This window comes from Phyllobates terribilis, unplaced genomic scaffold (assembly GCF_046119375.1).
Source record: "Phyllobates terribilis strain yellow unplaced genomic scaffold, ASM4611937v1 Scaffold_5__5_contigs__length_657084704, whole genome shotgun sequence".
NCBI classification, from domain to species: Eukaryota; Metazoa; Chordata; class Amphibia; order Anura; family Dendrobatidae; genus Phyllobates; species Phyllobates terribilis.
This window is the reverse complement of record NW_027362765.1, coordinates 162154455-162170299: the sequence shown is the minus strand read 5'-3', so window position 1 is coordinate 162170299 and position 15845 is coordinate 162154455.

Below are 15845 nucleotides of genomic sequence, written 5' to 3'. Positions count from 1 at the left end.
GCTCTGCACCTTCATGTATTCCCTCACGTGATACCTAGAAGAATACGTTCATTGTCTGCTCCTATTACACTGCCATTGAGAAGGACCCACTGGAAAAAAGTATCAAGTACTTGGGACCCAGGGGTATAGCTATTCAGAGTATGAGACTCGAGAGCGAGACAGAGAGCAAGACTGCAAGGCAGTAAAGAGGGAGATCTACCAACTTTAGAAAGTGTAAGAGCAACCAGGGCATTAAAGACAGTCTCAACGAGGGCGTAGAAAGTAAAACCTACCAATCATGTGTAATGTGGTTAGGAACGGTAGCCTGACACGTTACATGAAGGTGGGGGTCCTGGCTGGTTGTGTGGACTTGTACTATGGGGGCGCTAATCCCTTGCAGGCGGCATGGGGCCAGGTGTTGCAAAGTTCAAAGATGGAGACCACCAATCAGCAAACAGTCTTTTACTAAATGGCAGCTTGGTGGGAACTATGTACAGTAGATAGCGGGTGTAATACTGCACAAACATTTCCTTTAACACAGAGCATCTTCACGTACATTCTTCCCATCCTTCCCAGAATAATTCGGTTCTGCTTCACTCAGTCCTATATCTTTACCACTACCCAGCCCGATGCTACAGTCCAGTAAGTGAGAGTCCAATTATCAACCGCTGTTCCACATCCTGTTAAAGGAACTAGTTTGCCAATATGACCGGTACTTAGCTTCTCTGCTTCTGATGCCTTGGAACTCCCACCAGGGGCACTCTCTTCATCTCATGTTCTCTGCTCCATCCTGGCCCGTTACCTGTCTGAGTTATCAACTTGGAGTTGTGCTGCTAGGCATCCTGTACCAGGGCCCGTCTCCAGTTGATCACTCTGTCCTTCGGTCACTTCTCTCTCTCACTGTACTCCGGATCACGCTATCCACCACCTCAGTCTCCACTCACATCAGGGACACCCACATCATGCAGCTCTGCTCACTAGTCAGACCATAGGTCCGCTCTTACTGCACGCTGGGCCCAATCTGTCTTCCTAATAGGAAACTGTTTCTGTCTCTTCACTTTATCCCCTCCACTCTGGGCTAGTCCCAAATATTAACCCCAACTCTCCCTACTGTCAAAATACAATCTATCACATTTACAACTATACATGTGTCTTCAAGGGGGAACATTGGCAGTATGTCCATCTCCTTATACATGTAGAGACATAAAAAAAATTTTGGGAGACAAACCTAAACTGTACAGCATCCACAACAGTAGATGTTGGAAATTATTCCTACTTGGATCAGCCTTGCTAGGTACTGTAGAAAAAGACGTCCAACAAAGCCACATAAAGTGAGAGCTATCCAAATGCAACACAGAGCGAGAACGACCAAGTCTATGGAGAGTGAGATATGCCAGTAACTACATTAACCAAATCCCTAGGAGACAAGATCTACAAATATTGTAGAGAAAGAAAGGCTAAATCCCCCACATGCATTGGATTACAGCTAATCAAAATTAATTATTTCAACCAAAACCATCACCACCATTGTTCAGGTCAAAACTTAAAGTCGGCCTTGACCAAAATTCGGCCATACTCAATACTTTTCGGCCAGAATACTCGTTGAAAGAGTATTCCCAGAAAGATCGTCCTTTTGTTGCCCGTTGTCACTGAACATGTATGTCCTGGATGCATAACTAGAAAATGTGTATGGCTGTATCAGTAACATGATGGTTTAACAAGCTATCGTACAACCAGTAGATCATGCAATCATGTCCATCTAGGACAATTAGGATGACACACTGTTCTTGTGCATATGTTTCCAAGAACATTTACCAGGACATGGGCGACAATTGATCCAATGCAGTGGTTGATGGCAGTTTTCACAGTCCATATTATTTTCAAGTAAAAAGTGCTGTTTCATGAATTTGATGACGTAGGTGCTATTTGTACCTGCTATGATAGGCTGGAGCATCTTCTCAAACAAATGTTGATCCATTTTAATTTGAGGGCAACAAATAGTGGCAACACTGCTGTGTACGTGCTATACAACAGAACCAGATAACGGGGGAGATTTAGTGGTCTTATAGTAAGAATGTCCTTTGTTGCCCACAGCAAGTAGAGCTCATTAATACATGAAAGTTCAATAAATGTCTCGGAGGAAGCAGGGGGACATAGTCTTCACTTGTCCAGTCAATGGGACACGAACGTCACTTGATCTCAACAAGAAATATATTTAAATCTAATGTGTATGGGGGCCTTTAGGCCGTAGAGAGTGAAATCTAAAGATAAAGCTAAATAAAATTAATGTTTGGTGTAACCGCCCTTTGCTGCATCAAAACACTGATTCTCCTAGGTACACTTGCATGACATTTTTGAAGGAACACGGCAATGAGATTATTCCAAACATCTTAGAGAACCACAGATCTTCTGTGGATATAGGTTTATTGCAAATCCTTCTGTCTCTTCATGTAATCAGACAGACTCCATGATGTTGAGATCAGGGCTCTTTGAGGGCCTTATTACTCTCAAGAAACTTTGTTCTTCTTTACTCTGAAGATCATTCTAAATGACAATGCCTGTATTTTGGGGGTCATTACCCTGCTGCAGAATAAGTTTGGAACCTATCGGACTCCCTGATGGTATTGCATGATGGCTAAGTATCTGCCAGAATTTCTCAGCATTTAGGACATCATTAATCCTGACCAAAGTTCCAACTCCATCTGCTGAAATGCTGCCCAGAACAGGCAAGGAACCTCCACCATGCTTCTTTATTGCCTGTAGAGACTCATTATTGTACCTCTCTCCAGCCCTTCGGTGAACAAAATTGCATTACAGCCAAATATTTCACATTTTGACTCATCAGTAAGGAGTACTTGCGGCTATTTTTCTGCACCACAGTTTCTATATTTTCATGCAAAGTACAGTCACTTGGCCTTGTTTCCATGTTGAAGGGATAGCTTTTTGGCTACAACTTCCAGCCAGACATCTCTGAAGAGTAGATGGGTGTAGCTGGGTTGCACCGATTACCGAAAATTACGAAAATAAACTATTAACACACATATTTTTTAAAGCATTCCAACTTTGCAATAAGTTTTTCACACCTGCATAACATTTAATAGCTGTCGGCTTACAGCTATCTCCACTTACCAACGCCTCCATACACAGGGACACACGGCTTGGCTAAGTGCACCTCTGTTTTTTATGAGAAAGCTGCAGCCAGACCCCCCCTATAGACAGACCGCATAAACATTAGATTATAGGATGATCCTCCCGATATCAGCACGCTTGGCCAACTTTAGCCTAATGTGAATGGTGGCCTTAACTAGTAAAAGACATCAACTCTGGTGAACGACATCCAACAGACTCTAGAAAAGCAGAGTGATCGACACCATGGAGTGTGAGATAACTAATGCATGGCAATATGTTCACTATTTTGCAAACGTTAAGCCTGAATTGTACCAGTACACTATTGCTACTTTAGACGTGTGATAAATACAGTAGCTATAAACCAGAATAACACACATGATAAAAAAATTGAAAAAAGGAAAAATGTCAACACAGAAAGCTATTCTACAATGAAGACCAAAGTAGTAATGTCATAAAATTACATTCATTGCAATAGTTTGCAACAAAAAGATAGCTCTAAAGGATAGAAGAATCGAATATCTGTGAAAAGCAGTACATTGCTCATGGGGGAATTCAATCTCTATCAAGTCTGATAGTTTGTCAAATGGGTGCCAGGTTACACGTAGTACCATACAAGAAGGCAGGAAAATGCCAAGTGGCTAATTGAAAAAGCGTAGAACAACAGAAAAAACAAGATAAGTAATCCTAGAAAAGCTGAAGGGTGCCAAGTTGCACACAGTCCCATGCAATATATCAGGAGAAAAAAAAATGTAAAAAAAGAATCGCAATCTGATAGACTGCTGATATGATATAAAAAATAGTATCCTATGGAGCAACGAACCTAAAAAGAGATAAAAGAATCAAATACAAAGCAACAGTAAATGCAAAGGTGTAGGGGATGGCAAAATAGGCAAAGACCTGTAGTGAAGAAGAGCCAAGAAAACACCCCAACTAGAGTAACTTCTTCCAAGGAGGGAGTTCAGACTGGGGATATGTAGATCTGGCACCAAAACCCTGACCACCACCACTTAGAATAGGTTCTATGGTACATAACCCACTTTTCCTTACATCACATTCACCGTCTACTCCATAAACATGTTCAATAGACACATGCAGTTGTGTGAAAAAGTGTTTGCCCCCTTCCCGATTTCTTATTCTTTTGCATGTTTGTCACACTTAAATGTTCCAGATAACAAAAACAAATTTAAATATTAGACAAAGATGACACAAGTAAACACACAATGCAGTCTTTAAATTAAAGTCTTTATTAGTAAGGGAAAAAGAAATCCAAACATACAAGGTCCTGTGTGAAAAAGTGATTGCCCCCCTCCCTCCTTAAACCATGAATTAACTGTGGTTTATCACATCTTTGGGAAGTGGAGTTCAATTCCCCTAGCCACACACCGGCCTGATTACTGCCACACCTGTTCTCAATCAAGAAATCACTTAAATAGGACTTGCATGACAAAGTGAAGTAGGCAAAAAGATCCTCAAAAGCTAGACATCATGCTGCAATCCAAAGAAATTCAGGAACAAATGAGAAACAAAGTAATTGAGATGTATCAGTCTGGAAAAGGTTATGAAGCCATTTCTAAAGCTTTGGGACTCTAGTGAATCACAGTGAGAGCCATTATCCGCATGTGTCAAACATGGAACAGTGGTTAACCTTCCCAGGAGTGGCCTGCCGACCAAAATTACCCCAAGAGCGCAGCGACGACTCATCCAAGAGGTCACAAAAGACTCCACAACAACATACAAAGAACTGCAGGCCTCACTTGCCTCAGTTATGGTCAGTGTTCATGACTCCAACATAAGAAAGAGACTTGGCAAAAATGGCATATATGGCAGAGTTCCAAACAAAAACCACTGCTGAGCAAAAAGAACATAAAAGGCTTGTCTCAGTCTTGCCAAAAAAAAAACATCTTGATGATCGCCAAGACTTTTGGGAGAATACTCTGTGAACTGACATGACAAAACTTTTGGAAGGTGTATGTCCCATTACATCTGGCATAGAAGTAACATAGCATTTCAGAAAAGGAACATCATACCAACAGTAAAATATGGTGGTGGCAGTGTGATGGTCTGGGTCTGTTTTGCTGATTCAGGATCTGGAAGACTTGCTGAGGTAAATGGAACCATGAATTCTGCTGTCTACCAAAAAATCCTGAAGGAGAATCTCCGGCCATCCGTTCGTGACCTGAAGCTGAAGTGCACTTGGGTTATGCCGCAGGACAATGATCTAAAACACACTAGCAAGTCCACCTCTGAATGGTTTAAAAAAACAAAATTAAGACTTTGGAGTGGCCTAAACAAAGTCCTGACATTAATCTGATTGAGATGCTGTGGCATGACCTTAAAAAGGCAGTTCATGCTTGGAAACCCTCCAATGTGGCTGAATAACAACAATTTTGCAAAGATGAGTGGGCCAAAATTCCTCCAGAGCATTGTAAAAGACTCATTGGCAGTTATCGCAAACACTTGATTGCAGTTGTTGCTGGTAAGGGTGGCCCAACCAGTTATTAGGTTTAGGGGGAAATCACTTTTTCACACAGGGCTCTGTAGGTTTGGATTTCTTTTTCCCTTAATAATAAACACCTTCATTTAAAAACTGCATTTTGTGTTCTCTTGTGTAATCTTTGTCTAATATTTAAATTTGTTTTATGATCTGAAAGATTTAAGTGTGAGAAACATGCAAAAGAATAAGAAATCAGGAAGGGGGCAAACACTTTTTCACACTACTGTATATAAATCAATATCTACATCCCATAACAGCATTATTAGTAACTCTGAAATATAAATAAATGTCATCTCCGCTATGGTCATGGACCGCATCATTCTCCCCTAGAATGCAGGATGCATTCATGCTTTGACAAGTTCCCCGCAGGCACTTTGTCGAATGTAACGTGGATTAAAGGGTTATTCCCATTTTCATAGATAGAAATTGCTTGTAAAAACAAGCACTTTAGCAATTTACTAGTTAGTAAAATTTGCTGCAGTTCTTGAGATATTAACACTTGTCTTTTGTTTACATCTTGTTACCTAGAAAACTGACCACCACTGTTGTCTAGCTTTTAAGCCCTGCACTGAAGCTAGCTGGGGTGGGTGTTAACAGTGGGCGGCAGCGATACAGGCAAGCTTGGAAACCGTGCTTACAAGCTCAATACAGACGAGCTTGTAAGCATTGCGCATGGTTGGCTGTTTAGCAGCAATGGTCGGTCTCCAAGGCAACAAACTATAATGAGAAGAAAAGTGTTACTATCTCGAGAATGAATAAAAGTTTTAATAAACAGTAAATTGCAAAACTACTTGTACTAACAAGTGCCATCTGACAATATCCATTTCTGAAGATGGGAAGAACTTTTACATGTAGTAAATCAGTAATAACCGATTCTTTATTTTGACTGTGAGATTATTGAGCATAAATTCTCCATCCTGTTCCCTTCCTTTACTGATTACATGACACAATGACATGGCGCTGACAACGTGCCGCAGCAGCTACTGTGTCACTGGCAGAGAAATGTCATTCTCCATGTGATATTTGCCCAGTAAACACATGGATGGAAACTGTGCATCTGTGGCTTTTGTGTTGCCATGAAGCCAGTGAGTGGATGCTCTGTCCTCCCTTTCCCCCTTTTATCTCAAAGGCCTCTGGTTGCCCAGAGCAAGTTGTCTCCGTGCCGCCTCACACGTATGTTATGTGCACCAGCCAGGCTGAAAGACAGGGGAAAAGTCCTTGTAGTTTATACTGTATTGTTATGTCCTGGGGTAATGTTGTGCCACAGCAATAAATAGCCGAAGCCTGTCACTCTCATTGTAATGCCTCCAAAGGCAGCGACCTTAGGGACTTTCTGCATACAACCAAGCAGATGCGTGACCTTGTCTACAGCAGAGGTGGGCTAACACAGGCAGATTTACACTGGTAACAAGCACCAAAGGACTTCTTATACTGACAGATGCAAGCAGTATTATCATTAATACCATTGTTTGGTCTCCATACAGTTTGCATATTGTCGGCAGCACATCCCCTGTGTAGGCAAAGATGAGCTGTCAAAAATGAGGACTTTTAGGCATCAGTCGTCCATTGGGAAAAGCACAGATTGCTGCCCTGTATACACAAGGGTCAGGAAGTGGAGTTCTTATGATCACTTGTTTGGCCAAATATCGGCTTGTGTAAAAGGGATCTTAACTAAATTGAGAGTCTGGGATATACAGTCATGGCCGAAAGTATTAGCACCCTTGAAATTGTTCCAGAAAGAAAAAGTATTTCTCCCAAAAAATTATTGCAATTACACAAGTTTCTTTCCTTAGTATGTACTGGAACAACACAAAAAAAAAGAGAAAAAAGGCAAATTGGACATAATTTCACACAAAACTCCAACAATGGGCAGGACAAAATTGTTGGCACCTTTCCAAAATTGGGGATAAACAACTTTGAACAAGCATCACATACCTGAAACCAGATAAAAAGGGGAGAAGTTGACTCAATCTAATGTGGGGCCTATTATATTATATGGAAGGCTATGTGGGGGCCATTATATTATATGGAAGGCTATGTGGGGGCCATTATACTATATGGAAGGCTATGTGGGGGCCATTATACTATATGGAAGGCTATGTGGGGGCCATTATATTATATGGAAGGCTATGTGGGGGCCATTATACTATATGGAAGGCTATGTGGGGGCCATTATACTATATGGAAGGCTATGTGGAGGCTACTATACTATATGGAGGGATATGTGGGAGCCAGTATACTGTTTGGAGGGCTATGTGGGAGCCATTATACTGTATGTGAGCAGCTTTACAGAGTGAAGGACTGTCGGGATTCCATCATACTGTGTGGAGGGCTGTGTGAGGGCCATTATGCTATTTGTATGGCTGTGTGGGGGACATTATACAGTGTGGAGGGTTGTGTTGGGGCCATCATACTGTGTTGAGGATTGTGGGGGCCAATATACTGAATGGAGGGCTATGTGTGGGTCACAGTTGGGGCATCAAACTGTGTTGGGATCACGTTGCTGGGGGGGGGGGGGTTTAAGGGGTGGAGTAAAGTAGGGTTACCATACTGTGTGTGGAGGGTACTGTGGGGGTATCATACTGTGTTTGGTGGGCACTTTTGTTGGCATCAAACTTTACGGGGGCAATGAATGGGGAATCTAGGGTCTTCAATAAGAGGAAAATGACTTTGTAAGGGCTGCAAAGTTGTGAAATATGCTGTTCTGTGACCCTGACGAATTTTATTATTTCTTTGTTTGGGGGGGGGCGCAGGGGGGCAATGAAAAGTTTTGCTATGGGGCTCCATGATTTCTACGTACGCCCCTAGCTTGAATGTTTCTAACCCTTTCTTTCCCCTTTTCCACAAGTTTATAACTTCTTGTATTTAAATGGATATTCGGAAACAGCGTAGCGCAGAAGGCTATGTCAAATTTGTACCTCGGGAATTACAGCAACAGGGTAACGTACTGTTAATTTTGTAACTTCCATTCACAGCACATTGCGCCGCTGTGGAATACCCTTTAAGCATCAATAATAAAATTTGGTTTGCTATATTTTGCCAGGTAGCTGGAGGGATTTATTTAAAGAATACCAAACAGCGAGTTCCTGCGTCATGATCTTACCTTACAGAGGAATCCTCTATTATCTACTAATACAGCACATCAGCTAGTGGAGATCATGAGCCAACAGCTGTCACTTCACAGGAATCCATTCTTTTGTGTGAGTATAAAATTGTCTCACTAGTGATTTACATTTTGGAGATGGAGTGTGACACCTTTCCCCTCCTCTTATTACTACCTTTAGTTTCTAGGCTGGGGCATCTTTTATACAGGATTCTCCGGCCTATCATTCGCTCATCAGAGCATAAAAGATCATTGAGGGCTAAGTAAAGTCTTCAGCCATAATTGGAGAGGAAAAAGGGGGAGCATCCTGCAGACTGGGGAACAAAGGAGGGATTAGGAAAGAATAATGAACCCCTTTGTGCCACAGCTTAAAGAGAGCTACAAACCCTGGTTCAATAAGGACTTCTCAAAATCCAGATCTCTGGCATAATGTGTATACACAAGTGGGTGAAAACCGGATTTACTGGCTATTTGGGTCTTACTTTTGGAACCAAATTTACAGTCTATTGCAATAAATCATTCCCAATTAGGAACAACATGGATACAACTGTATATACCCAGATTCTATGCATTATTGTTACATATATATGGGATTTTACCTATATACAACTCAGCACACCATCCAGGGGTAAAGCAGGAGGACAATGTCAGAACAGCCTGATTGTTGTATGCTGGTCATCCAGCACAGCATCCCGGGATAAAGCGGGAGGACAATGTCAGAACAGCCTGACTGTTGTATGCTGGTCATCCAGCACAGCATCCAGGAGTAAAGCGGGTGGACAATGTCAGAACAGCCTGACTGTTGTATGCTGGTCATCCAGCACAGCATCCAGGGGTAAAGCGGGTGGACAATGTCAGAAAAGCCTGACTGTTGTATGCTGGTCATCCAGCACACCATCCAGGGGTAAAGCGGGTGGACAATGTCAGAACAGCCTGACTGTTGTATGCTTGTCATCCAGCACACCATCCAGGGGTAAAGCGGCAGGACAATGTCAGAACAGCCTGACTGTTGTATGCTGGTCATCCAGCACACCATCCAGGAGTAAAGAGGGAGGACAATGTCAGAACAGCCTGACTGTTGTATGCTGGTCATCCAGCACAGCATCCAGGAGTAAAGCAGGTGGACAATGTCAGAACAGCCTGACTGTTGTATGCTGGTCATCCAGCACACCATCCAGGGGTAAAGCGAGTGTACAATGTCAGAAAAGCCTGACTGTTGTATGCTGGTCATCCAGCACACCATCCAGGGGTAAAGCGAGTGTACAATGTCAGAAAAGCCTGACTGTTGTATGTTGGTCATCCAGCACAGCATCCAGGGGTAAAGCGGGTGGACAATGTTAGAAAAGCCTGAGTGTTGTATGCTGGTCATCCAGCACAGCATCCAGGAGTAAAGCAGGAGGACAATGTCAGAAAAGCCTGACTGATGTATGCTGGTCATCCAGCACAGCATCCAGGAGTAAAGCAGGTGGACAATGTCAGAACAGCCTGACTGTTGTATGCTGGTCATCCAGCACACCATCCAGGGGTAAAGCGGGTGGACAATGTCAGAACAGCCTGACTGTTGTATGCTGGTCATCCAGCACACCATCCAGGGGTAAAGCAGGAGGACAATGTCAGAACAGCCTGACTGTTGTATGCTGGTCATCCAGCACAGCATCCAGGAGTAAAGCGAGTGTACAATGTCAGAAAAGCCTGACTGTTGTATGCTGGTCATCCAGCACACCATCCAGGGGTAAAGCGAGTGTACAATGTCAGAAAAGCCTGACTGTTGTATGTTGGTCATCCAGCACAGCATCCAGGGGTAAAGCGGGTGGACAATGTTAGAAAAGCCTGAGTGTTGTATGCTGGTCATCCAGCACACCATCCAGGGGTAAAGCAGGAGGACAATGTCAGAAAAGCCTGACTGATGTATGCTGGTCATCCAGCACACCATCCAGGGGTAAAGCGAGTGTACAATGTCAGAAAAGCCTGACTGTTGTATGCTGGTCATCCAGCACACCATCCAGGGGTAAAGCGGGAGGACAATGTCAGAACAGCCTGACTCTTGTATGCTGGTCATCCAGCACACCATCCAGGGGTAAAGCGGGAGGACAATGTCAGAAAAGCCTGACTGTTGTATGCTGGTCATCCAGCACAGCATCCAGGAGTAAAGAGGGAGGACAATGTCAGAAAAGCCTGACTGTTGTATGCTAGTCATCCAGCACAGCATCCAGGGGTAAAGCAGGTGGACAATGTCAGAAAAGCCTGACTGTTGTATGCTGGTCATCCAGCACACCATCCAGGGGTAAAGCGAGTGTACAATGTCAGAAAAGCCTGACTGTTGTATGCTGGTCATCCAGCACACCATCCAGGGGTAAAGCGGGAGGACAATGTCAGAACAGCCTGACTGTTGTATGCTGGTCATCCAGCACACCATCCAGGGGTAAAGCGGCAGGACAATGTCAGAACAGCCTGACTGTTGTATGCTGGTCATCCAGCACACCATCCAGGGGTAAAGCGGGAGGACAATGTCAGAACAGCCTGACTGTTGTATGCTGGTCATCCAGCACACCATCCAGGGGTAAAGCGGCAGGACAATGTCAGAACAGCCTGACTGTTGTATGCTGGTCATCCAGCACACCATCCAGGGGTAAAGCGGGAGGACAATGTCAGAACAGCCTGACTGTTGTATGCTGGTCATCCAGCACAGCATCCGGGGGTAAAGCGGGAGGACAATGTCAGAACAGCCTGACTGTTGTATGCTGGTCATCCAGCACACCATCCAGGGGTAAAGCGGGAGGACAATGTCAGAACAGCCTGACTGTTGTATGCTGGTCATCCAGCACACCATCTAGGGGTAAAGCGGGAGGACAATGTCAGAACAGCCTGACTGTTGTATGCTGGTCATCCAGCACAGCATCCGGGGGTAAAGCAGGAGGATAATGTCAGAACAGCCTGACTGTTGTATGCTGGTCATCCAGCACAGCATCCGGGGGTAAAGCGGGAGGACAATGTCAGAACAGCCTGACTGTTGTATGCTGGTCATCCAGCACAGCATCCAGGAGTAAAGCGGGTGGACAATGTCAGAACAGCCTGACTGTTGTATGCAGGTCATCCAGCACAGCATCCCGGGGTAAAGCGGGAGGACAATGTCAGAACAGCCTGACTGTTGTATGCAGGTCATCCAGCACAGCATCCCGGGGTAAAGCGGCAGGACAATGTCAGAACAGCCTGACTGTTGTATGCTGGTCATCCAGCACAGCATCCAGGAGTAAAGCGGGTGGACAATGTCAGAACAGCCTGACTGTTGTATGCTGGTCATCCAGCACACCATCCAGGGGTAAAGCGGGTGGACAATGTCAGAAAAGCCTGACTGTTGTATGCTGGTCATCCAGCACAGCATCCAGGAGTAAAGCGGGTGGACAATGTCAGAACAGCCTGACTGTTGTATGCTGGTCATCCAGCACAGCATCCAGGGGTAAAGCGGGTGGACAATGTCAGAAAAGCCTGACTGTTGTATGCTGGTCATCCAGCACACCATCCAGGGGTAAAGCGGGTGGACAATGTCAGAACAGCCTGACTGTTGTATGCTGGTCATCCAGCACACCATCCAGGGGTAAAGCGGCAGGACAATGTCAGAACAGCTTGACTGTTGTATGCTTGTCATCCAGCACACCATCCAGGGGTAAAGCGGCAGGACAATGTCAGAACAGCCTGACTGTTGTATGCTGGTCATCAAGCACACCATCCAGGAGTAAAGAGGGAGGAGAATGTCAGAACAGCCTGACTGTTGTATGCTGGTCATCCAGCACAGCATCCAGGAGTAAAGCAGGTGGACAATGTCAGAACAGCCTGACTGTTTTATGCTGGTCATCCAGCACACCATCCAGGGGTAAAGCGAGTGTACAATGTCAGAAAAGCCTGACTGTTGTATGCTGGTCATCCAGCACACCATCCAGGGGTAAAGCGAGTGTACAATGTCAGAAAAGCCTGACTGTTGTATGTTGGTCATCCAGCACAGCATCCAGGGGTAAAGCGGGTGGACAATGTTAGAAAAGCCTGAGTGTTGTATGCTGGTCATCCAGCACAGCATCCAGGAGTAAAGCAGGAGGACAATGTCAGAAAAGCCTGACTGATGTATGCTGGTCATCCAGCACAGCATCCAGGAGTAAAGCAGGTGGACAATGTCAGAACAGCCTGACTGTTGTATGCTGGTCATCCAGCACACCATCCAGGGGTAAAGCGGGTGGACAATGTCAGAACAGCCTGACTGTTGTATGCTGGTCATCCAGCACACCATCCAGGGGTAAAGCAGGAGGACAATGTCAGAACAGCCTGACTGTTGTATGCTGGTCATCCAGCACAGCATCCGGGGGTAAAGCGGGAGGACAATGTCAGAACAGCCTGACTGTTGTATGCTGGTCATCCAGCACACCATCCAGGGGTAAAGCGGGAGGACAATGTCAGAACAGCCTGACTGTTGTATGCTGGTCATCCAGCACAGCATCCAGGGGTAAAACGGGAGGACAATGTCAGAACAGCCTGACTGTTGTATGCTGGTCATCTTTCATAAGCAGAAACAGAGTTCAAACAAGCGGAACTAAACCAGTTCTATTGACACCAGCACATTGAACGGTAACAGATGTATCTGGCAGCCACTGATAATACTCAGTCTACTCTATAGTAATAAATTGGTTCATCAGAAAAACTGGAAAGAAGACTGCTTGAAGCAGTTAACTAGCGGGTTGTCCATCATAAAAGACCCTCATCTATTATTAAATGGGTGACTTGAAGCTCTAATCCCCAATGCAGCATCTATAATAATCCCTTCCTCCTACAATGTACCGTTTGGGGTCTTATGTGGTGGTGCAGGGGGGGGCTTTTGTGCATCTTTAGGTACCTCTGCACCCCCTATAACTGCAACCTTGTCATTATCCAGTGCATAGTTCTGCAAGATCAAATACGCCCATTACAATAACTGCCTTTTAATTTTAATAGAAATTGCATGTTTGATGTCACCTGTGGTGCAAGGGAAATTAAAACACTGCTGCCAGCTTTCCCCACAGACTACAACTGATCACCAGGCATCTCAGCAGCAGGATACTCCATGACCAATGTATCCTATCCTCCAATGTTTATTTCCAGCTTTCTCCTGTTGGCCTGTAGTCTGATATGGGGTCTAATGGGTTCAGTTCTCTTCCTCCATTCATGCAAATAAAAGATGGTAGCAGCATGGCTTTCCCTCAGCCACCATGAGCCACGTAGTGGGAACAGCAGGAAAACACTGTAGCCATCATCTTAGAATTCCACCATATGGAGTGATTAGCAAGGACCACTCCATTTCTGCGATCATTGTGATTACACATTGAACACCTTCTTTGGGTAGGTGATAAATTTCCTTGGTGAGAATTCTAAAATCTACTACAAATTTTTAACTATTGGGAGCCGATTATTTCCTGGTGCGCCCCAAGTGAGTATGGAAGAAAAGCCCAGCTGACAAACCAGTTGCCAGTTTCAGCCCATAACCTTTATCCTTGCCATGAAGCTATATCATGATGTAATGCAGTGGATTGCTCTGTTACCCCTTGCCCTACACAGACCAAACCGATAATCAGCAAACAATGTGTCACGCTGTCTCTGTATACTGGAGGTAGGAGGCCTAAGCTGACCCTAAGCTGGGGCCCTGACTAATCCCTCAACCTGGAGGTACTGTTAAAGGTACAGAGGTCCAGGCCGCCAGCGTAACCCCTACCTCCTGAAGATCCCTGCACCTCAGTAATCTAGTCCTGAGAAGGACCCCGATCACAACCAAAGGGAACAAGAAATAATATGCCCAAACACAGTATTTAGACGAACGAGACAGTACAAGGGAAAAACCAAAACCACCTTGCATACAAACAACTTCTCAACTACAACAGAGGGAAAACCAACGGGAAAGGAGATAAATGATAAAGCGAGGAAAGGGAAAAAACACTTCCAAATACACTTATCTCAGCAACTCCAAACACCACGATCCGCTCTGTCAGTCTGAATGAAATGCTTTCACCGACACCTCCCAAACAGACCAGCAGGTATATGAAGGAGTCTAACTACAGAAGTATTGATTGCAGCTGGGCGAGGCTGGACCTCATCTAGCCCAGAGAGAGAGAGAGAATTAACTCCCTCACTGCCGAGAAACACAAAGCACCAACAAGTCAGCTGCGAGAAGTCAGGCTGTGTACTCGTGACGATCTTCGTGGCAACACACCCGTGACAGTACCCCCCCTTCTACGAGGGGCCTCCGGACCCTCAGGGCCAGGTTTATCCGGGTGAGTCGTGTGGAAGGCCCGAACTAATCGGTCAGCGTTAATATCCGACGCAGGAACCCACATCCTCTCCTCAGGACCATACCCCTTCCAATGAACCAGGTACTGAAGGGACCGGCGATTAAAGCGTGAATCAATGACCCTCGATACCTGGAACTCCAAGTTACCATTGACAACCACTGGAGGGGGATGTAAAAGTGACGGTACCACCGGCGCCACATACCTCTTAAGTAATGATCTGTGAAACACGTTGTGAATTTTAAACGTAGGGGGGAGGTCAAGACGGAATGCCACCGGATTAATAATAGAACTGATTCTGTACGGCCCGATGAACCTGGGACCCAGTTTCCAGGAGGGAACCTTAAGTTTTATATTCCTGGTAGACAACCATACCCGATCGTTCACACTTAGGTCCGGACCAGACACTCTCCTCCTATCAGCCATACGTTTGTATCGGTTCCCCATAGTATTCAGACTCTTCAGCACCCCTCTCCATACTGAAGCGAGTGATGAGGAAAATCGTTCCTCCTCAGGAACCCCCGAAGAGCCCCCCCCCACTAAAAGTACAAAACTGGGGGTGAAAACCATATGCCCCAAAAAACGGGGACTTACCAGTGGACTCGCTCCGCCTATTATTAAGAGCAAACTCTGCCAGAGGTAAGAAAGAAGCCCAGTCCTCCTGGTTCTCTGACACAAAACACCGGAGATATGTCTCCAAGCTCTGGTTCATACGTTCCGTCTGACCATTGGTCTGAGGATGAAAAGCCGATGAGAATGACAACTGCATCCCCCGCCGTGCACAAAACGCCTTCCAGAACTTAGACACAAACTGAGACCCCCGATCAGACACCACCTC